Genomic DNA, 22,584 nt, shown 5'->3' on the forward strand with positions numbered 1-22,584 from the left:
CCATAAATAAAGGCACACAAGTTTCTACAATTTTAATTTGCCTAGAAATATGTTTGGGCTTAAATTTCTCAAGCACTTAAATTTAGTGCTTGAGAATAGGTGACAATTGTAGCGGGCAAACGCTGGCGGCACGCTTTCCCGTGTTGATCCAGTGACCGATGAGTCGCTCTACTCGCTCCACTTTAGAATCCCCTGAATTATATTCATGTGAAAAAAAAAAGGATTGGGGTACCTTTAAAAGAAACAAAAACAACTAGCATAGCCAAGGTTTTTTTTTTTTGTGCTGCTTTTGGGGAACATGTACACCGATATCAAATTATTTTAAATCTCAGTTTTCTGTTGACAACAAAAGGTTGGCACTTTTCAAGTATGGGGACACTTGATATAAACAGTGTATTAAGCTCAAAACATTAGGGCATTACAACCAAAACTATACTGTATATATATATATATATATATATATATATAAAGTGGCTATAATGAAGACAAAGTGCTCAGGTGGCAATTGTTTGTATTCTTTTATTTTCCAAGCCTGATTATACAATTTTATATTGAAAATATTTTCCTCTAAAAAATAAATAAAACTCATAAAACAACCTTGTAGGTACTTTTGACACATTGTGGAAATGGAAATCTGAAAAGGAGTCTTTTTCCAGCACCGGACTATCGAACTATAATAGTTATAGTAATGATACTTTCAAAAGCCAGAAACAACCCTTTGAATATGAAACAAACCAGAAAACGTACATGGAAACAGGAAACGTTTAACCAAAAAACAATGTTATGTAGGCATTACAAACATATTAAGTCATCAAAATATGCAACATCACAGTCACTTCACCATTCTAAAAAACAAAAATACCTGAAAATATGTATAACACAAAAAGGGATATGATTTACACCAAGCAAGATACTGGGCCATAGAACCAAAGTTTCAACAATAAAATAAAGTATGAGTGGGTACCCAAAAATAACCAGAATGAATTTTAAGAGGCCGGGCATTCGTAGTACCAGCATCCACCTCTTGCAGCACCCTTCCCAAGTTAGTTTGCCGACCAGCGTCGTCTGCTAAGGATCTAGTGGCATGTTGTGAATTTTTTCCCCAAGCGCTTCAAAATCATTCCTTGTTTTTTGCAATGTCTGACTTGAAGGACCTTCCACATCCATAAAATGATTTCCTTTCAAGACTTTTCATGCGGGTGAACAGAAAAAAGTCACACGGGGCGAGGTCCTGAGAATATGGGAGGTTGAGAAGCGGTGTCATGCCAGGACAGTGTCTGCTGAGGCATTGTTGTGATGAAACTATCATTCCCCCTTTCCCTCATATCGGGGCATTTCTGCCTTACTGAGTTTCGCAAGTGTCGCAAAATTCCCCGATAAAACACCTGGTTAACAGATTCACCAAGAGGAACAAACTCTGAGTGATCAATGCCCAAATATTTTTGTGTTCTTCTTCAGTTGAGGAGGTTAAAGGTCGCCCAGAACGAGGTTGCTCATCGATCAAAAAATCACCAGTCTTAAAGCGAGAAAACCACTTGCAATTTCTTATTAGCATCTTCCTTGTAAGCTCTCTGAAGCATTACAAGAGTTTCTGGCACAGTTTTACCTAAAGCAATAATTCACAGCCCCATGTTGTTCTTTCATATCAGACATTGAAAAAAAAAAAAAAAAAGATTTTGAAGTGCTTGGAAAAAATATTTGCAGCAGACAATGCCAGTCGGCAAACTCGCTCGGAAGGGGCGCTGCAAAGCGCCGCTAGCGCCGGAAGCTGGTACTACAAACAGCCCGCCTTTCAGAAATTCATTCCGGTTACTTTTGCATTCAACCTGGAACGAATCACTGCACCAAAAGCTTTCGATATATGCCATGTTTAAAAAAAAAAGATGGCAACCAGTCAAAGAGGCTCAATAGACCTTATGAAAAATTGTTTGGTGATCTGACAACACTGAGAGCGTCGCCATTTTAATGTTGGCAAGCGTCGTCGGTACCAAAGCACGGTGGAGGCATCAGAGAGAGCCGTACGGGCAGTGTACGATAGCGCAGCAGCTGTTTTCCGCCTTCTGACCATGTAATGTGGACAAACAGTTTAAACAACCTAAAACAACTGTCTGATGAAGCTCTAGGAGGCCTGTGCACGCTGGCAACAACCTCATCAAAGCAGCGGAGCAAGTCCTACGCCTTTGCTGTGGAAGCTTACACACTGCGGGTTGTCACCAGCATGTGCACAGCCCTCCGAAAGTTTCATCAGACAGTTGCGGTAGGTTGTTTAAACTGTTCGTCCCCGTTTCATGGTCAGAAGGCGGAAAACACAGCTGCCGCGCCATCACACACTGCCCTCCACCGTGCTTCAGTACCGACAACGCTTGCTAACATTAAAACAGTGACGCTCTCAGTGTTGTCAGACTACCAAGCAATTTCGCATGAGGTTAATTGAGATGAGGCAATTTTCTCTGTAACATCAAGCAACATCAGCCACTGTGTGTGCCCAAATAATGGCAGACTTCGATAATTGGTGCTGCAGCTACCATACTCCATTCATTTCTAAGCTGAGACTGCGGTGGAAGCTACGTCCTCGTTAGATTAGTCATACGCCTCTCTTTTGCCACATCATCACGCTCCCGGCCATACCCACGCGCAAAGAGTTGGGTCAGGTGATAAAAGCAGTGATGTGATTGGTCATAGCCATTTTGGAGCAGCTGTTTGAGCAGCCAAAAGTTCGTTTTGGAGAAGCAAAAAGAGCTCTTGGAGCACAACCGCACACTTCATTTTTATTTATATCACTGCAAACGTGAGGAAAGATGGCAAATATTAGGAGAACAAACACCAGCTGTTTAGTTGCTTGTGGAAGCACCAGACACGGCAACAAGACGACGACTGATGAAGAACAGCGCAAACGGCTGTGGGTGATTATTTTAGGTACGACATCCCACTGAAAAAATGTTAAAATACAATCATTTTGAGCACCAAGATTTATGTGTCCTTCAAGTTCTAAGCGGGGTTGTAACAAAACTGCAACTCTTAATTCAGACAAAAAAAAAACATAAAAAATAAACCTACAAGAGTCCATGCACCCCTCTTCTTGCACCCCGTCTCGCTCTGGAGGAGTACCTTTCCCCTAAGTACGCGGCTGTGCTGCGGCGAAGCAGGACACGCAACATAGCGACGCCTAATTTGCAATGGTTGCTTCACTGCAGTACACCGCGCGGTGAGAAGCGCACTCAACAAAGCTAACTAACCCACCAGGACAGACCACGAACACGAGACTTGTTGTGAAACTCCTGAGCACTGTCAGTGCTTGGTGCGAAATCAAATCGAATAGTATGTTATTTGAGACGATTATCGAAAGTCCTGAAAACCCACACGAGCCTACACTAACGATTCGCCCCGGCAGCGAGGCCTGCAGCTGTAATATTTTCAGTATTATTTAATTGAACTTAAGTTCTGGTGCAATGTTGGTGCAAATTCCTCACATTTTGATCAAATGTAGCAAGTGTAGCAGAATAAGCACTTAGGCACAGTTTGGCACAGCAATCACATCACTGGGTGATAAGAGGGAGGCGGCTGATTGGTCCGGCAGGGTGAACATAGTATAGCTGGTGCACACTTTTGAAAAGGGTCTATTAAAGGGTAGCTGACAGGCTGTTGTTGGCTGCAATACAAATAGCAGAAGCGCATACTGCGATGTTCACTCGTCTCCTATGATTTTGATATAGCCTTTGTTCTTCTCATGGGCAACACTGGATCCCACCGCTGCCGGCATGTCGTGGTCGAGACAGGTTAACGACGACAAGTGATTCATTGCATACAATACGTGGTCCTGTGGGTTGTCGGGCTGGTGGCATCTATTACATGGTGAGCCTTATCTGCTAACCCTCTTTCGTATCTTTTTGCTGGTGCTTGCCACATGAGGTGCTGCGCTCGGCGGTGGGCACTGGTGTTTCCCACAACAGTTCTAAATCACTATAAAAAACAAAACAAAAAAACAGGGTGACAAACCTGTAACAATGTAGCAAACAGATTTGTTTTAGGCTGGCTTCACACGAAAAATCTTTTTCAACATTTTGACGTTGCAAGGCGAACAGAATTCTGGAAGTTTCACGATCTAAACCAACAAGCACGCCCCCCAAAGGATTGAGGATCTATTCCACCGCCTGGCCATGGTCTGACGAGCAGCTGAAATCTCGTTACATCTTGAAGTAGCAATAGCTGCAATTCCAGTCTCCTGAGTTCACGAGCAGCAACCGCTGAAATAGCAACGTGCTATTTCTGGTATGATCACTATCCAAAAATACAATTAGTTCATGCTGTATAGACCCAAACTTTCGGAGTGATCACTTGCAACTACGCCTATGTCTTTTGCTGATGCACCTAGAACCATAAATTACAATACTAGAAAAAATAAAACAATCAAATTTTGTTGTCAATTAACCTTCTGACCCTGCAATAATAATGAAATTAAACTACAAGCATATACAGGTTTATTAAAAAATATGTTTAATATCTATCTTGAGTGAATTGCTATATTTTTATTGTGAATGTCCCATTCTTGCAAGCACATCTAATGCAGTCATTGAAATGCGACAGAGACATCTTGGGACATTTGGGATACGAGTCACCTTACCACGGCCATTGTTAGCCTGGCTACAAGCAAGCCAGTTGACAGTGTCACCAAATACTTTACCAGGAAAAATACATTTGTCTCCATTCATTTACACCAGCGCACCCACACTGCCAAATGTTGCTCTCCTAACGGTGTAGACACCACGCATCTGAGAGAATGCATGAGGATCACACCGTCCACACTGTACAGCAGTCATGCCGCACCAAGGGAGAGGGCTGCCATGGGCACGCCGAGATACCGGGTTTGCCGAGACAGCAGAGGCAGCTGTCTCGACTAGTGCTCCAGGTGTCCACAACCATAGACGGGAACAGTCATCTATTGTTGCCATCAACTGTCCCAATAGGCAGATTTCACTAAGCGTTCCACGCATGCGTGATGCCGCCATAACTTTAGTTCACAGGAGGCAGTGCACGAGACGGCTCGTGTCGTCTCGTCACGTGCAAAGCTCCAGCGAGTTCTCCGACATGCAGATTAAGTTTCTTTGATGCATTGTGGCAGCGGCGGCTTAATGAAACTGGCTGGTGAGATTGGTCTATTCAAAGGCAAAAACCCTGAGGCTGCTGCACATCCAGTCGTTCCAACCATGCAAATCCTCTTTGTGTCTAGGCCATTGGATTCTCATGGGGTGAGATATTTTGATAGTAAAGTATCTGGTGTCGTCATGTCACACCCTGGTGGTTTTCAACACCCATGGGCTATATAATTCCTCTTCACTTTCAAAGAATTATGTTACATCAGAAAGATGAGAGGTTGAAAACAGAGATGGAGAAGAACGTCAGAGGAAAGGAGTGGTGAAGCAGAGCAACTGACCGAATCGTCCTAGGCGAGCCAACGCGGGGCACCTGTTTGTGCAGGGCGTGGGCTGGGGTGGTGTGTTGCCTAACCTGGGTGGCCTTTGAAGGAAACCTAGCCTGGGCTTGGCTCAACTGCCAAGACCCCAGTTTCATCAGACACGGGGACACCTAGCACAGCCAGGCTTGCAGGGGGTCTGAACCCTTGCTGGGCTCGAGGTTCATGGTGATTGGTGACACCACTCACCAACCACCCACAAGCGCACAAGTCTCCTGTGTCAACGCAACCCTGTAAAAAGGCATTCGGTACATGAAGTAGATACTGATCAAGCCAAGCGAGAGATACACTTCAGCTGAAAAAAAAAGAAGGCTCAGCTCAGACATATGATAGATGCCCAAGTGCGGTTGTCTGTCAAAACCAATGTATTTTACATGCTCCAAGTGAACTAATAGTTATCATAGATAAACCCAAAGCTACAAAGAAAAATGTACCCAAAATACTGAAAGCTGAGCTAAAGTATGCACAGCTTTCTTAACCGAAATACCTAAGAATGCTTTTCTTTCACTTGTCTTTCTAATTAAGTGACACCTCTTTTTCAGCTACAAATGGAATGCGCTCATGTGAAACCTATAACTTCATGCTAAATCTGAATCATTCCTTCTCTGCAGTGTGCTGGCTTGCTCAAAATAAAATCAGGTGGCCTTATCTTGGTCTCAACAAAAAAAAATGTAAAGGCTAGTGCTGCCTTAGCAAAGCTTTTTCTTGAGGCTTCCTTACATAGACCGACTGAGTTACTTTCGAACAAACCAGCCAATAAATAGATTATGGACAAACAAAATCAAGATTACACATTCCACTGAAACGAGTACTAGCCAAGTGAAATCACCAATTAGCTGAATGCTCAGGCGGTTGTAACCTGCCAACTCAGTAGCCTTCAACAAAAACTCTTTTCATTGCATCAGTTGGCAAAGTAGATTTGAAACACGTGCACGACAAAGACAGGCATTGTATGATGGTTCCCACATCAATCGTAGCTGGCGTCCTACGAAACTGTGACATGGCACGTCCCGATGTCGCATTGTGGGGAGCTGGCCGACGCAAGCAGAAATTGCAACCGCATATTTTGGTCATTTCACTGCAGTGTCAGGTGTATGGAGTTTGAATGCTTTCGTGTTCTGCGAAGCTACTGCAACCACCATGAGTGACAATTAAGATGTTGTGATATCACCATCTCATCTACAAACAAACAAAGCATTGCAACAACGACAATGATGCCGAGAAGCGGTGCTAAAAGGCTGAAAGGTAGTGCATGCTTTGGTTTTGCTGCATAATTGGTTTTGTTTTAAAGTTCAGAAGGTGAGGAGGAATTGCAACAGCCAGGGTCCTCTGGTGTAACAACCGCTACAAAGTCACATAAGCACTGTGGAAGGTGTTAGCTGTGCCAGGGCTCACGTTTCGTAATGACGCACTGTGCCTGTTGTCAGGCGCCCGTCACTATATTTATTTACCTCGAGCAGTGCGAGAAAGATGTGCGTAGGTAAACAGTAACAGCCAGTCAAGCAGCACCAAAACAGGACCTGGAAGGGTACATGGGCTCATCCAGCTTTGACACCAGAGAGGCCTGAGCCAAGCTGGGCTTTGAGTGGAACCTCAGCAGAATCCACGAAGGAGGACCAGACAAGCCTTCCTTCATGTACGTCACAAAAAGGTGCCTACCACGCACTATTAAGTATATAGGAGGTCGAATTTGGGACGCAGTCTTCCCTCAAAATAAGCTTTAGTCACTTTCCATGATCCCGAGTGTTGCTTGGGGTCTCGTGAAATGACAGCCCCGGCAAGGTCTTGCCCACAGGTACCACGACAAATGCCAAAAACAGCACCAAGAATACAAGAACGCACGAGAGGCTTATTTTCATTCACATTTTCTGCCTTGTATAGGAAGGCGACACACCCTTGTAGTGATAGCTGGCAACTGGCAATTGAGCAGGCATTATCAATATACAGGAGGCTGTGCTCCATGACGCCTATCCTGGGGCCCTATGTTGCGCTTTTTGGACTTCCACGGCGACTAGGGAGAAGGAAGTGACGTCAAACACGCAGCAAACGCAGATTGGATGTTGATTGGTGAGAGTTGCTGATGACGAATTTCCGCAGAAGAAAACAAAGAAAAAGTGAGCTTTTTTTTCTTCTGCGGAAATTCGTCATCAGCGACTTTCACCAATCAACACTTAATCTGTGCTTGCTGCGTTGTTGACGTCACTTCCTTGTTCCTAGCCGCCGTGGGAGTCCACAAAGCGCGACATAGGGCCCCAGGCAGGTCAGTCATGAAGAGCTTGGCACAAACCATCTTGTGGTACCCCGGTGTTGACAAAGACATTTAAGACCATGTAAGAAGGTGTGAAACATGTGCCCAGTCCTGTTAAATGGCCCTGGTGCAGGTTCGGCTCAACTGATTGGATACCAAGCAGCGCTGAACATGGCTTATATTATGCCGTACAGCTGGAGAGTTACGTGATACTGATCGACACAAAGCAGATAGAAGCATCGGCCGAGACCACAGTGGAAGAACAGTGCGACATCTTTGATCGATTTGGACAGCCAAGGACATTTGTGTTTGACGACAACAAACCCAGATTAATAGTACTGTTTTCAAACAGTTTTTACAACAGTCATGTACATCACCCCACCACCCCTTTGTATCACCCGCAGTTCATCAGGTTATATCCGAGCATGCAATATTTGGAGACAAGGGGGAATTTATGAGGTTCAACCTCACAGTCTTGAAACCAGGCTTGCAAGCACTTCCCCGCTGTTGTTGAAGTTCCACTGCTGCAGAACCTCAGCAAAAGATAGGAAGTATTCTTTTTAACTGTTATTTGGCTACCACATCAGATCCCGGATTGATTTTTGTCTATATGCATTTGGACTCGTCCCCGCACATGGGAGGCAACCATCCTTTTGGTGTGGGACAGACTGTGTGGGCGCGCAGTTTAGGCCTATGGTGGATTCCTGAAATTGGCTTCTCACTTGATGGTATACGAATGACAACAGTAGGCACCTCAAGAGGACCGCACCAACACCAGGCAGATCAGCTCTGGACACAGCTTCCCCACAAGTGGGCCAGTCTACCTGCAGTAGTTTTTTGACGGAGAGGTAACAATGTTGGAGGTTCGGTGGTTCAATCATCAGGCTGCTCCTTGGCAGCAGGAGACATCCAAAAAGGGCTGGTAGAGCGGCCAGGTGATGGGGTACCCTGATGGGAGACGAGTAGCGGCGGGGTTCACAGTCAGCGCGAACCCTGCCAACGACAAAGCAGAGGTGATTGACTTTTAGGTTTAAATTTAATTAATTATAGAGCAGAACATCAGAACTGAAGAACAAGAATGGCAAAGAGGTGCAAGCTCGGACTCGAACTTGCACTCATAATAGTGCAAATAGTGTCTGTGACGACGTAACAAACTAGTAAAAGCCAATTATTAGATTCTCCTTTCCTTAAATTTTTTTAAACAAAACCCAAAGAAAGACATTAAAAGGGTACAGAATCAAAAATTGGAATATTTCCAGAACACTTCGAAATAAGTGAAATATGATCCACGATATCCGTAAATGATAATGGCAGGCTTGTATTTTTAGCAGATGGCTATATTTTTTGTTCCAACCGACAGATTCTGGCGAGCGCTTCAAAAACAGCCATCGAGTCGGCACGCAAATCTCGGGATATTTACCAGTGACGTCACGCTCGCAACGTCAGGGGCCGATACGAGGCCAAGGGTATAGTAATTACGATCGCCGTCACTAGGTGGCGCCAGCTTTATCGTCAGCGCATTACAATTCTGACAAGTCGCAATGCCCGAGGTACGGTGTACTAGACCTGAGACGTGCGCCAAGCGTTGCTCGCTCCCGCACGCCTCCATCGGACACGCCACACCATGGCGTAGCTCCTGATGGCCCCGTGACGTGAGTCATTCCAACAAAGCTCAGACCTCAACTACCAGGTGGTATTAGGACATTTTTTTATTTGTTTTAAAATTGCTTTTCTTGCATTTATAGAAGAAAGACAGCTGTTTGTGAGCTGCTGTCATGAAGCAGACCATGTCTACACAAAGAAGTAGGCGCTAAAATGTTGCTTCCGTACCCCATTAAAGCAGAACGAAAAACTACTGCTCTCCCATTCTTAATATTTTTTTAACAGTAGCTATAGGGAGACTACAATAATAAAAAATCCAGAACACAACACTTATCTTCTAATACACACAAGTGGTCAATGAGAAATGATATTGGAAAACCTTCCTATCCGAGGAAAGTTTGTCATATTTCAGATAGTCGCAATCAAAGGAAAATGTTGACTTAATGGCGGCTGTTGTGGTCACAGGAATTTATGATAAAAACGTTTTCTTAAAAGAAAAATCGAAAGAGAAACAATTAATTTGACAGCACTGCGATTCACCGAAAGCACCCTTTTAGAACGGAGGAGATGCTAGCTCGTCCGCGTACGGGCAGCCGTCGATAAAGCTTCGTGTCGCATGCTGGTGCACGCTGGTTCTTCAGCATACGGTTTCGAGCAAGGAGGCCAATGAAGACAGCGGCCGTCTTGTAAACACCAACTTCTTGGGAGGCCGGAGCTGGGTGGCCATCCTGCGCGCTGACTATATACTATTCATCCCTAAGCTGAAACTGCGGTGAAAGCTACGTTCTCAATGGACCAGTCATACATCCCTCTTTCGCCACGTGATCACGCTCCCGCTCATATCCACAGACCGAGAACTGGGTCAGGTGATGAAAGGGAGGTGATGAAAGGGTGGCTGATTAGTTCGGCGGGCAAGTAGTTCCCACTGCAGTCTCAGCTCAGAGCCGTGTTTAGAGAGTGTTTGGTCAGTGCTAGGCGCAGGCAGAGCCTGGGCGTGCCCCAGAAGCAGAAAGTGGGCTTGACATTCTCTCTTGGCCAACCAGAAGCCTAAAAGAATCCCTAGCGGTAGTAGCGAGAAACTGTTTTCATCATAGGTATATGTTGGTGTATGGTTTTAATAAGCACGTAAGTGTGAACTGTAGTGACCCTTCATGGTTTAAGATAGGGTGCAGAAGATGTTACAATCATGGTCGTGCAGAAAGATGTAAGAAACAAATGTGCCATCCAACTCTGTTTTTCTCGGGGAGAGTGTGACCGCTCAGACGGTAGATTCCCGGCCTTCGGCGCACGGATTATGTTGATCGTTCTGCCAGTCGCACTCTTTCACCATAATTTCGGATGACCGTGATTGAAACATCACATGCACCACATTTTCAGTCACCGAGAGTTACTCCGACGCACTTATGAATTTTGTTTCTCGCAACCACCGCCAAGGTATTATTTCCGGCTTCTGATTGGCCACATTCGAATTTGTGAAGACGCCCTGGAACACACCCAGCCTGCTTTCGGCCAATGGCACTTCCTCATTTGTCTCCTATACTTCCCAACGAATGGCCAAACTTTCTACATATATGGCTCTGTCTCAGCTTAGGGGTGAACGGAGTATAGGGCAGCATGTCTCAATGCAATGAAATTTCGTAAAGTCCAAAACCAGGTACAGCAGAGCGACCGGCCAAGGGGAAAAGATAAGAAGGTTTGAAAGGCCACCTCTTGCAAGGCAGACTGGTAAACTGAACAATCGCGAGCGTTGGAACACTGTGAAGAACATCAGGGGCTTATTTACTGTCCTAAAAGAACTGAAGGAACACAAGTGTTGGAACACTGCAAAGAACCTCAAAAGCTTACATACTGCCCTAATAAAAGAAAAAGAAAAAAATTAACGAGCACCAACGTAAGAACGTTGTTAAAAACCGCGGGGGCTCTTTTTGTGCCCAGAAAAGAGTTAAACAGTCGAAGAAACGGGACGGGCCGACGCACCAAAATATAGCGGTAGCTGACGCGCCGAAATATAGTGGTAGCTGAAGCACCAACATGTAGTTATCCTCTGGTGGAGAGGCGACGATGATGGTGATTCGACGATCCGGCTGCTACTTGGCAGCAGGAGACATCCAGGAAGGGCCGGTAGGGCGGCAGCGCTATGGGGTGTCCTGATGGGTGACGAGGCAGAGGCGATTGACCTTTAGATTTAGGTTTAATAAATTGTGGCGCTCTCCTCACCGCCAGTCACATCGAGAAGCAAAAAGTGGGGTCCGCGCGGCAAGACCAGCGCGGCCCCTTCCCTCGCGGGGTGAAAATAATGAGAACGCGGCAGCCCCAGCGGAGGGTCATAAAACAGGGCCCCGCGGGGGCTCGCCGCTCGGTCCCTTCCGCGCTGCCGCCTGAGAGGACAATAAACAGAACCGTTTTGTACAAACACGGAGTCAGACGTTTTTCCTTCGAGTCCGCAAAAATTTCGCAACACTGCCCCACAAAATCATAGAGCAGAACATCAAACCAGAAGAACGCAAACGGTGAAAGAGGCGCAAGTTCGGGCTCGCGCTGGCGCTTGTAAAAGCACAAATAGCGCCCGTGACGACACAACAATCTAGTAAAAGCCAATTACTACGCTGCCACTGAATTTCCACCTGCTACTGAATTGGAAAGTTCACGCACTACGTACGTACAGCCAGGAGATCACAACCACGACGGGTGCAGCTCAGAAGTTCAACCAGTCCGATATTTATGAAAACAGTACGGGCGACACAGTCACATATCTCTGAGCATGTTTACCCTGCCGATCATCGGTCCCAGTGTTCAATGGTTCAACACGATCAGATATACAACTAATCATTTTTTTTAAATATTATTTGCAATAAAATAGGGCAGAAAGATATCCTCACCTTAGTTTGGCAAACACCCACGCCGTTTGTTGTGTTATGTTGCCACAGCTACACCCCACCACGGTCCACGGCTGTCGAGACCAGTGTTGCTGCTCGCGCTGACAAAATGTTTATTCCACTAATTTACGCGAATTGCACAACATATGTGATGTTGGCGGATCTTAAAAGATTACGAAAGCTAAGGAAGCATATCATTTATAGTCTTCCAGTAGTTATCCAAGTTACTAATATCATTTACGACTGCCTGCACGTGAATATCGGATTCGAAAGTGACCACACCCTGTCGTCACCTGCAGAAAGGCGGTCATTCCACAGCGGTTTGGGGTCGCCACTTTGCCCAAAGGCTAGTAACTCGCCTTGTGGGGCAGTCAAAGCCTCCAAAGCGCCATTTGCCTACCCAGGGTAGTAATTTTTTCTTAGAGTGTAGGTCAAACCCACGGGGGTTTACATGGGCTGTCTAAGTCGTGCATGCCCGTTTTTCTACCGTTAGGCCCACACCCTTTCTAGATTGGCCCCCGAGAGCCGAGGCGGGACCCATGGAGGTTTTACATGGGCAGGCAAAGTTGACCATGCTCGCGATTTTCCGCCATGAAGCTCCTATATCCGTAAACTTGGCCCCCGCAGAGCCAAGGCGGGACCCACAGGAGTGTTACATGGGCAGCTCATCTTGCGCATGCCCATGCTTAACCGCCGTGGAGCCCACATAATCGTATTTGGCCCCGTAAAGCCGAGGTGAGCCCCATGGAGGTTTTGCATGGACAGCCCAAGTCGGCCATGCCCATGCTTCGCCGCCGTGGAACCCACATTATCACAACTTGGCCCCCCTACGACCGTGGAGATACCCACTGGCATTTCACGTGTGCAGCCAAACTCGGGCGTGCCCACATTTTGCCCGTATCTTCGATAAATCTGCCCCCGAATTGCTGAGGTGGGACCCACGCAGGCATGGCACCGGCGCGTGTTGGCCATGTTGGCCATGCCAAGACTGCCTCCCCGAAGCCCACATTGGCCCTTACTCTGCCCCCACAAAACCGAAGTGGTACTTACTCCGGTATTGCACGGGCAGCCCAAGTCGTCTTCGCCCGTGCTCTGCCCAACTTTGCCTTCAATATCACTAATATTGAAATATTTTTGGCTTTGGCAGTTTCATATTAACCAGTTTAGGCCAGCGTATATCCAATATCGGACAGCCATTGGCTCTAACAGTCCAATATTGTACAGGTTGTGCCGGTGTATATGGAATTTTTGAAATCCTTTGGCTTTGACAGCCCAATATTGGGCAGCTTATGCCGGCGTATAGCCAATATCACAAATCCAGTGGTTCATAGAGTCCAATATTGTAGAGCTTATGCCTGTGTATATCCAATATTGAAAAGCTATTGGCTTTAACAGTTTAATGTTGACCAGCCAATGCCAACGTATCAGCAATGTTAGAAAACCATTAGCTTTGATAGCCCATTATTGGCCAATGTGATTCTAATATTGGTAAACATATATGGCTCAGCCACGCCATTGTTGGGTCATTTTTTTCCACATGAAATTCAATGTTGGCCCAATACTGTGTGCTGCCTGAGTACCTACAGGGTGCGGCCGTAAAAACTCACATTTGACACGCCTAGAAAAATCGAATTTCAAAAGTACATACCAGAAATTGGGCACACGACCGTCGTTTATTCTAAAGTTTTTTGCCTATTTTTTTTTTCAGACCTCAACTCAAGAGTAGCGAATTATTAGAAAGATAATAAAAATGGCAGACGTGCAATTTCTATGGCCTATACCCGCCCGTTCGCCATCTGCGATCTGGTTCGCGACGGCGCTCCCAGGTGGCGCACTGAATGCAAAAACGCGGGAAACGCCGCACGAAAGCCTGGCGTCGGGCAAGATTATCGCGATAAAAAGCGATTTTAACAAAATACATGAGCGATTACGCCCTTTTACTTGAAATTTTGAAACTGGCGGACGCCCTCGTTTAATAAAAATATATTTTAAAGCAGACGAACGTGTGTCTTCATTTGTAGTCTGCTTATCTGTTGACGGGCCCGTTCCCGGTGAAAGCTCAACTTTGGAATCAAGAGTGCCGCTGCTGAGGCTTCTTGACTGCTCCTATTTATTGTTTTTGTTGCAGTATCGGGTGCAGTTATTATCAAAATCTTTTCCGCGCCGCCCTGCGACGCCGTAATACTCGGCAAATGAGTGTGGCCAGGCAGTGAAGTGGTACGTGGAACGGAACTCGGTGGCCACAGCACAACGAAAATCTCGCACAGCATTTCATAAACGCCCGCCTTCACGCCCGGCAATTTTGACTTAGACGGATCGTTTTGCGAGCGGAGAAGACTTTAAAAAGAAGAATCCAGTCAGTGAACGTAAGAGCATGCTGAAAAATGATGATCTCATTGAAGCGGTGCTTGCTGTCTTCGAGAGCGACCCGCTATTGTCAGCAACACGAGCAGCCAGGTTGTTTGGAATTGCGGAAAAACGCGTACAGCGGATTCTGCGGAAGAATAATTTGCGTCCGTACAGGATGCAAGTTGTCCAAGCCCTGCACGACGGCGACAACGTCCGACGTTCAGAATTTTGGAAGGCGGAGTTGTTGCAAAAGAGCGACCCGGGGCACCTGCAATTTCTTTTATTTGGTGACGTAGCAAACTTTCCCCTTGATGGACGTGTGAACCGCGAGAACAGCAGGATACAGGCTCGCGATAACACTTATGCCGTGGACAAACGGCATCTCCATTCACCGAAGGTGACAGTGGGGAGTGGGATCGAGCGTGCTCGGACATGCTGAAAACAGAAGTGCTCCCTGAGCTTGAAAAACGACAAAAGAAAACTGTATATTCACGCAGGATGGGGCGGCTCCCCATTACGCAAGGAGTGCGAGGGCATGGCTCAATAACACGTTCCCTCGGCGGTGGATGGGTCGGAGATAAGACTATATGAACCGGCCTCCACGATCCCCCGACTTTAATATGTGCGACTTTTTCGTATGGGGATTTATAAAAAAAACTTGTGTACAAGAAGACGATCCCCAGCATGGAAGAGCTGAAAGAAAAAAATTGAGGGCGAGTTCCTCGAGATTGACGATGGGATGCGGGAAAGGGCGTACGAAGCTCGACTTCGGCTTTGCGTCTGTGAACAACTGGCACATCGAATCGGCCAAACCTTAGTCGTTTAAAGGGCCGCTGCAGCATCAACATTGTTTCAAATCTACGTGACAGCAGAGCCGTATCAGAAGATGTATTTCTCAAGAATAAACAATTGAATGAACGCACAACTTCCGCGGAATTTAAACTATTAGTTTCCCTCTTACTTTTGTCTCTCGTGCTGCTTGCGGAACGCGGAGAGCAGAGTAGAGGCTGCTGAGGGAACCAATGGTAGAGCAGCAAAAAGACGACTATCTCTCTCAAATACCAGCCATTTTATCAACGGCCCGCCGAAATGACTCTAGCACCGTAAATATTGCTCCAATTAATATGATTTATATTTTTTTTACAAACACGTCTTGCGACATATGTATTAATTATACCCAAGCTGCATGAAAAAAATATATTACTTTATGAGTTACAGCCGCCCTGTAAAAATTAGAACGAACTTTTCTGCAACGGTAGCAGCACCACTTGCTATTCCAGGCTGTTAATAAATGATCTCGTCACATCATGGTGCCTTCTTGCTTGCATGAAGATCTGTCAAAACTTGACTTGAAAGAGGTAATTTCAACAATCGTTCATACATTTCGTTAAAATCACTTTTCATCGCTATTATCTTGCTTGACGCCAGCCTTTCGTGCGGCGTTTCCCGCGCTTTTGCGTTGAGTGCGCCAGCTGGGAGCGGCGTCGCGATTGCAGACGGCGAACGGGCGGGTATACCGTATAGGCCATAGGAAATGTACGTCTCCCATTTTTGTTATCTTTCTAATGATTCGCTACTCCCGAGTTGACATCTGAAGAAAATAGTAAAAAAACTTTGGAATAAACGACGATCGTATGCCCAATTTCAGATATGTACGTTTAAAATTCGATTTTTTCTAGGCGTGCGAAATGTGAAAGTTTTTACGGCCGCAGCCTGTATATCCTGTAAGGACGGCAGTCTGCGTGGCGGAATCGCCGCGATTGCCCCTGACAGCATCTCGCTATAGAATGACTATTTCTACAGCCCGCGAATGCTCGAAAAAGAAATCATTACGCGAGGAATGTGCATGCTGACTTTATTGAACACAATTAACGTATGATTGTCGTATGCGACGATGAATAGCTGGGAACCATCTTCAACACCTACGAGAGGCTTTTAGTTGGCACCAACTCTACCACTACTTCTTCTTTTCTTTTTTTTTAGGGGGGGGGGGTAATTCTACCGACGTGGTTATTCATTCGTGCGCAAGTGTGCCCGCACTTCGCAACTCTTGGACACAAAACGAGCATTTAGGTGGCTGAGTCGGCCGAGTGGCGCAAATGTACGATGTGTTATCTAACTGTGAGGTGGCTTGACCCCGACAGCGATATGCTGTCGGGTGCGATCGCGGGCTGTAAAAATAGCTACAGGGAGACTACAATAATAAAAATATCAAAACATGACACTTATCTTCCAATACACACAAGCAGTCAACGAGGAATGATATAGAGAAAACTTCATATTCGTGGAAAGTTACGTCATATGTGAGATTGTTGCAGTCGGAGGAAAATGACGGCTCAACGGCTGCTGTTGAGGTCACGGGCGTTTATGATGAAAAGTTTTTGCTAGAAGAAAACACCGAAAAAGAAACAATTAATTTCACAGCACTGCGAATCACCGAAAGCACCCGTCATGAACGGAGGAGGTGTCCACCCTTCCGCGTACGGGCAGCCGTCGTTGAAGTTTCGTGGCGCGTGCTGGTGCGCGCTGGTTCTTTGGCATAGGGTCCAGAGCGAGCAGGCCAAAGAAGACATCGGCCGTCTTGTAAACGCCAGCTTCTAGGGTGAACGTAGCATGGAGGCCATCTTTCGCGTCGACTACATTTCATTCATCCTTAAGCTGAGATTGCGGTGGAAGCTAAGTCCTCGTTGGAAAAGCCATACATCTCTCTTTCGCCACGTGATCACGCTCCACCTCATACCCACGCGAGAGAACCGGGCCAGGTTATGAAAAGGAGGCGGCTGATTAATTCGAAGGGCACGTAGTTCCCTCTGCTGTCTCGGTTTAGGTGCGAACAGAGAATGGGGCAGCACGTCTCAATGCAATGAAATTTCGTAAAGTCCAATATCGGGTACAGCAGAGTGACCGGCCAAAGACAAAATATCAGATGATTTGAAAGGCCATGTGTTGAAGGGCAGGTGGGTGAACTGAACGACCAGAAGCGTTAGAACACTGAAGAACCTCAGGGGCTTATTTATTGCCCTGAAATAACTGAAGCAACACAAACGTTGGGAAAATGCAAAAAACCTCAGAAGCTTGTTTACTGCCCCAAAAAGTATGAACGAGCATGAGCGCGAGAACGTCGTGAAAAAACGCATGGGCTCTTTTTCTGGCTTCGAAAGAACTAAACAGTTGAAAAAAAAAAAAAAAAGGGATGAGCCGACGCACAAAGACGTAGTAATGGCTGACGCGCCAAACATTTTGTGGTTGCTGACGCGCCTTAATATAGTGATTTTGTGATGGAGCGGCGCCAATGCTTGTGGTTCGACGATCAGGGTGCTACTTGGAAGCAGGAGACATCCAGGAAGGGCCGGTAGAGCGGCCGGGCTATCGGGTGCCGTAACGGGAGACGAGGAACAAGTGATTGACTTTTAGGTTTAGGTTTATTGAATCATGCAGCTGAACATCAAAACTGAACAACACAAACGGCGAAGGAGGCGCGAGTTTGGGCTCGGGTGGGCGCTGGTAACAGCACAAATAGCACCATTGATGATGCAGCAATTTAGTAAAAGCCAATTTTGCTATACTGCGACTGAACTAGAACCCGCTACTGAATCGGAAAGTTTACGCGCCACGTACGTACAGCCGGAACATCACAACACCGACGGGTGCAGCTCAGAAATGCAACCAAAGTACGAGATTAAGGAAAACAGTACGGGCGACACAGTCACATACCTCTGAGCACGTTTACGCTGTCGATCCTCGGTATGAATCTTCACTGGCTTAAAACAGAAAGATATACGAGTAGTGATTTTTTTTTTTTTTAATATGCTCCACAATAAGATACTGCCAAAAAAAATATTCATACCTCATTTCGGAAAACACTCACGTCAAACCAAGCGCACGGCCATTCGTTGTTATTATGCTTCGCGCTCAGCTGTCTCCAAAGGCTGTCTAGAAACAGTGTTGCTGCTCGCGCTGATAAAATTAATATTCTACCAATTTACGCGAATTGCAAAGCAGATGTCACTGACGGATCTTGAAGGATCACGAAAGCTTAAGAAGAACCTTTTTTTTTTTTTGTCTTTTTGCCAGTTATCTAAGTTACTAATATCATTTACGATTGCCTGCCATGAATATCGAATTCGAAAGTGACCACCCCCCGTTGTCACCTGCAGAAAATGTGTTCATTTACACGGCTTTATCGTCGTCCCTTTGCCCGAAGGCCAATCGCTCGCACTTTGGGGTAGTGAAAGCCTCCGAAACGCTACTTTGACTACCCAGGGTAGTCATTTGTTTCTTGGATTGTACAACACATCAAGAAAAAATGCCATTTTCTTTAGTATCGTCTAAAAAGACCACACGGCAAACATTCCGATGTAATTCCGCATAAATGTTGGTTAAACTGGCAAACAAAATTCGAGGTGCCCGAAATTACAAGAATCTGCTCAATCTAGCGAGCGAGCTGCGGCCAACCCATCAGCGCACTCAATAACACCTTGTCTGCGCTGCCCACCCCGCGCTACCTACGTCATTTTCAGGGCACTAGAAGATTTTTTTGTTTGTCTTGTACTTTATTAGGCAAAACCTACAGGCAACGCTAGCAGCAGAGTCGTTGCTGACCACGTTATTCGTGGAACGCGCGTGCGACTGTGGGCTCCCGTGGGAGCATGCGTCATCACCAGCAGCGTCCGTCGCATGCGAGAGAGCCCATTTACGACGTTGAGCACAGCATACAACAAATCCGGTCCAACGTATTCGCGTGTGGTTTACTGAACTTCACTTTGTATTAATATTTTCTTTTTCAATATAAGCCCTTGAGATGGATTGCCTTTCTTAGCGCTAAACTACAAGCCGCAGCCAGCCGTTGTCGGGTGTAGAAGACTGACGATCGTAGCAAGGGACTCTTTCACCGTCGTAGTGCCATATTATAAATGTTGCTAAAAAATAATTACAAGTTTACCCGTTTTTACCAGTTTGAATCTTTATAATAAAAAGCATACTATATCTTCGTTTTATTTCTAAGGCTGGGATTGCAAGTTTGTTTATATTCTACAACGAAAGGAACGAAATTCTGCCATCACCCAGAGGGCGACTGCCAATTGCCGCCGCCATTGGGCTCGAAAGTTGAAACCGCATGGGTGCCGACATGTCAACTCGGGGTACTCAATCGTTCCTTTCGGGGTTTTTCTTTAGTGTGTTTGCATGGTTCGAGTGTCGACGAAGAACATCAAGACGCTGCAGAAGAAGAGGACGCTCATAAAATTCACCGGAGACCTGAAGCACATCGGCGACGTCTTAGGTTATGTAACGCGCTGTCCGGATTTATAAGTGTTTTCAGTTATGCAGCAATTGCGCGTTGCTTTTTTCGCTAATATCATTTGTTCAGATTCTTCTGTGATTTTGTTATGCTACGGCTTCTTTCTTTTGTTTCGGATGTGGCTCGAGATATTAAACGAAGTTTCTCGAGCGATGTCGAGAGGCATCAATCGGCCGTTGTCTGAGGTGCTACCTAAATTTACTTCTAGAGGTGGCTTGAGTTCATGCATACATTTAAAAATAAAGAACTATTTATGCCATTTGTTTTTGTCATATGGGAATCCACGCAATGGGATCACGCGTCCCTATATCTGTTTTTATCAAGACCTTCGCTCTCGTCGGAGCTACTTGCTCAGGAAGGTTGTGCTGCTCTGTCGACGTCTCGGTTGCGGTGCAAGCTACCCATTAGACTCAAAACTATGCTTTTCGGCGGCACGTAATAAAATATTGAGTGTTCAGAAATGTCTCAGCAGTAAAGCCGCGATAAGCTTGATATTAGCAAGAAGCGATTTATGTGTAAAAAAATTGCGTTGTCCAATAAACGCATATGATCACATAAGATATCATAAGAGCACACAAGAACCGTGTAAGAACCGTAACGATATACGAATATATAAGAATCTAATAAAAACTTCTTATCACTTTCTTATAACTTGTTATACAATCGCACTTTGTTCTTCTATGTTCTTATATAGTTCTTGTGTCCTCTTATAAGATGTTATTTGATTATATGAGTTTATTGGACGAAGAAATTTCTCATACATGTAAGATTTTTTACTAGGGACTTCACTGAATTTACCTTGACTAAATAAACATGGAAGGCTAAGGTAGATATCATTTTTTTTTCTTAAAAAATAATGTTTCCCTATTTCTATTTACTGTCATTTTTCCTCCCACCAATAAAAAAAAAAAGCTTTAGGCTGTTTTATCTTGAAACAAATATCCTCAAAAACTCAGAATTGCTATTGTAGGCAATACGTTTTGGGAGCGCTTGTTTCTTTGTGTTCTACTTTGGTATATGAACGGTCTTGCAATGTCGCATCATTCGGTTTCGTGCCATTTTATGACAAATATTCTTTATAAAACCTCTCTGTTAACGAGGCATATTTTTACATTACCAAAGACATTTCCTTCAAAGCAAACCCATCTTTCCCGAGGCATCATGGTACACGTATTGCTCTTACACTGCGCCTTAATATTTATATTCGTGATAATTTACCTGTGTACAGCTTTCTAGCTTAAAGGGCAACTCCGCTTCTTTTCCAGTAGTGCAAAACTATACAGTTCTCTTTGTTATCATCTACAAAACCCCCATGGCAAATATTACGACGGAATTCCGCCTAGAAGTTCATTAAAATCGCTGTCAAAGTTTGACAAGCACGAAGCCGCTGGTTTTGGGTGAGACGTGCGGGCCAGACAACACTGCCCGGCTGCATTTCCGCTTCCTCCAAATTCCTTCTCCCGGCACGTCCGCGACGTCATCAAGCATGTACTGTTTTTTTTTTTTTTCAATTTTGTTTTTTTTCCGGGGAGAGCACGGGTGGCGCCAGCGCCGTGAGAGATGTGAGCGACGCGCTCGGCCGGCCCGGCGCTCGACTATTGATACTACTGATAAGCCGATCGCCTCGTTGAGCGCGGCTTGTGTGTTCAGTGCGCATACTTTTGAACACCAAGTAAAAGGAGGAGAGGGAAGCTGCTTTTGTAAGAATTTTGAGTGACAGGTTAATCTTCTATAATCTTCTGGGAGGAGAATAGCGACGCCTGTGCTAATCCAGGAGGCACAAAGGAGGATCCTGATAAGAGGGGAGCTCCTTCTTCCCCTTGTATATCACGTGGGTGTACATGCCTAGTGATGCCGAATATACAATGTTGTCCGGCTTTGCCACCGTATCGGTTTCGGTTTGTGATCATGGCTAGAGTAAAATTACACTAAAAATATTTTATTTTTCGCGAAACAAAGGCTTGGGGGTTGTTTTTGAGTGCTTCAAAAAGCAAAATCGGCCACTATCTCAAAATTTTTGAAATTAAGCGGAGTTGCCCTTTTGAAGGCTGAACCACGTGTAAGCGATTTAGGAAGCAACGAGACGAGCGACAGCGACAAGAGTAAGCGGCGAACGAAGGAGATTTCTCAGTGTCGCTCGTGCCGTCGCACGGTTTCTGGATTTCTAGAAAACGTCACTCATCGCCTTGGTCGCTTGCTTCCGTCGCTTTCATGTGGTCTAGCTGCCCCGTCGCGCGACCGACCCAGCGACAGCGAAGCGTGCCGCCGTCCTTTGTCTCGTCTTTCTTCAAACCGTTTACATCCGGTTGATAATTTACTGCTGTGTGTAACTATCATTTACGGTAGAAAGCGTGCCTGCGTAATAAAAATTCGTAGCTACGAATGTAAATCCACTTGTAATGCTCACATGTCGGAGCTGTTCCGCGGAACCCTATCGTTTCCCGCACTACAATGTTCGTTTAGTAGTTCATCTGATCCTTCTAAGCTACTTTATAGATAATAAAGAATGTTTGAATCAACAAAAACGTGTTTTGACGTCGATATATTCGCGCCCAATGCCTTCATATCAGAGCTATTCCGACGCACAAGGCCCGATTCCATCGCTTCATTGCCGTGACGTAATATGAGGAGAGCTCCGGCCTTGGAGTCCAGGTGGTGTTGGCTGCGCTAGGCCGACTGGTGTGGGACGTCACGCTTTGTACCGCCTGGTTGATGACGTGGGTGACGACACAAAAGCTAT

Source organism: Ixodes scapularis, unplaced genomic scaffold (assembly GCF_016920785.2).
Source record: "Ixodes scapularis isolate PalLabHiFi unplaced genomic scaffold, ASM1692078v2 PGA_scaffold1__304_contigs__length_218370807, whole genome shotgun sequence".
Lineage (NCBI taxonomy): Eukaryota > Metazoa > Arthropoda > Arachnida > Ixodida > Ixodidae > Ixodes > Ixodes scapularis.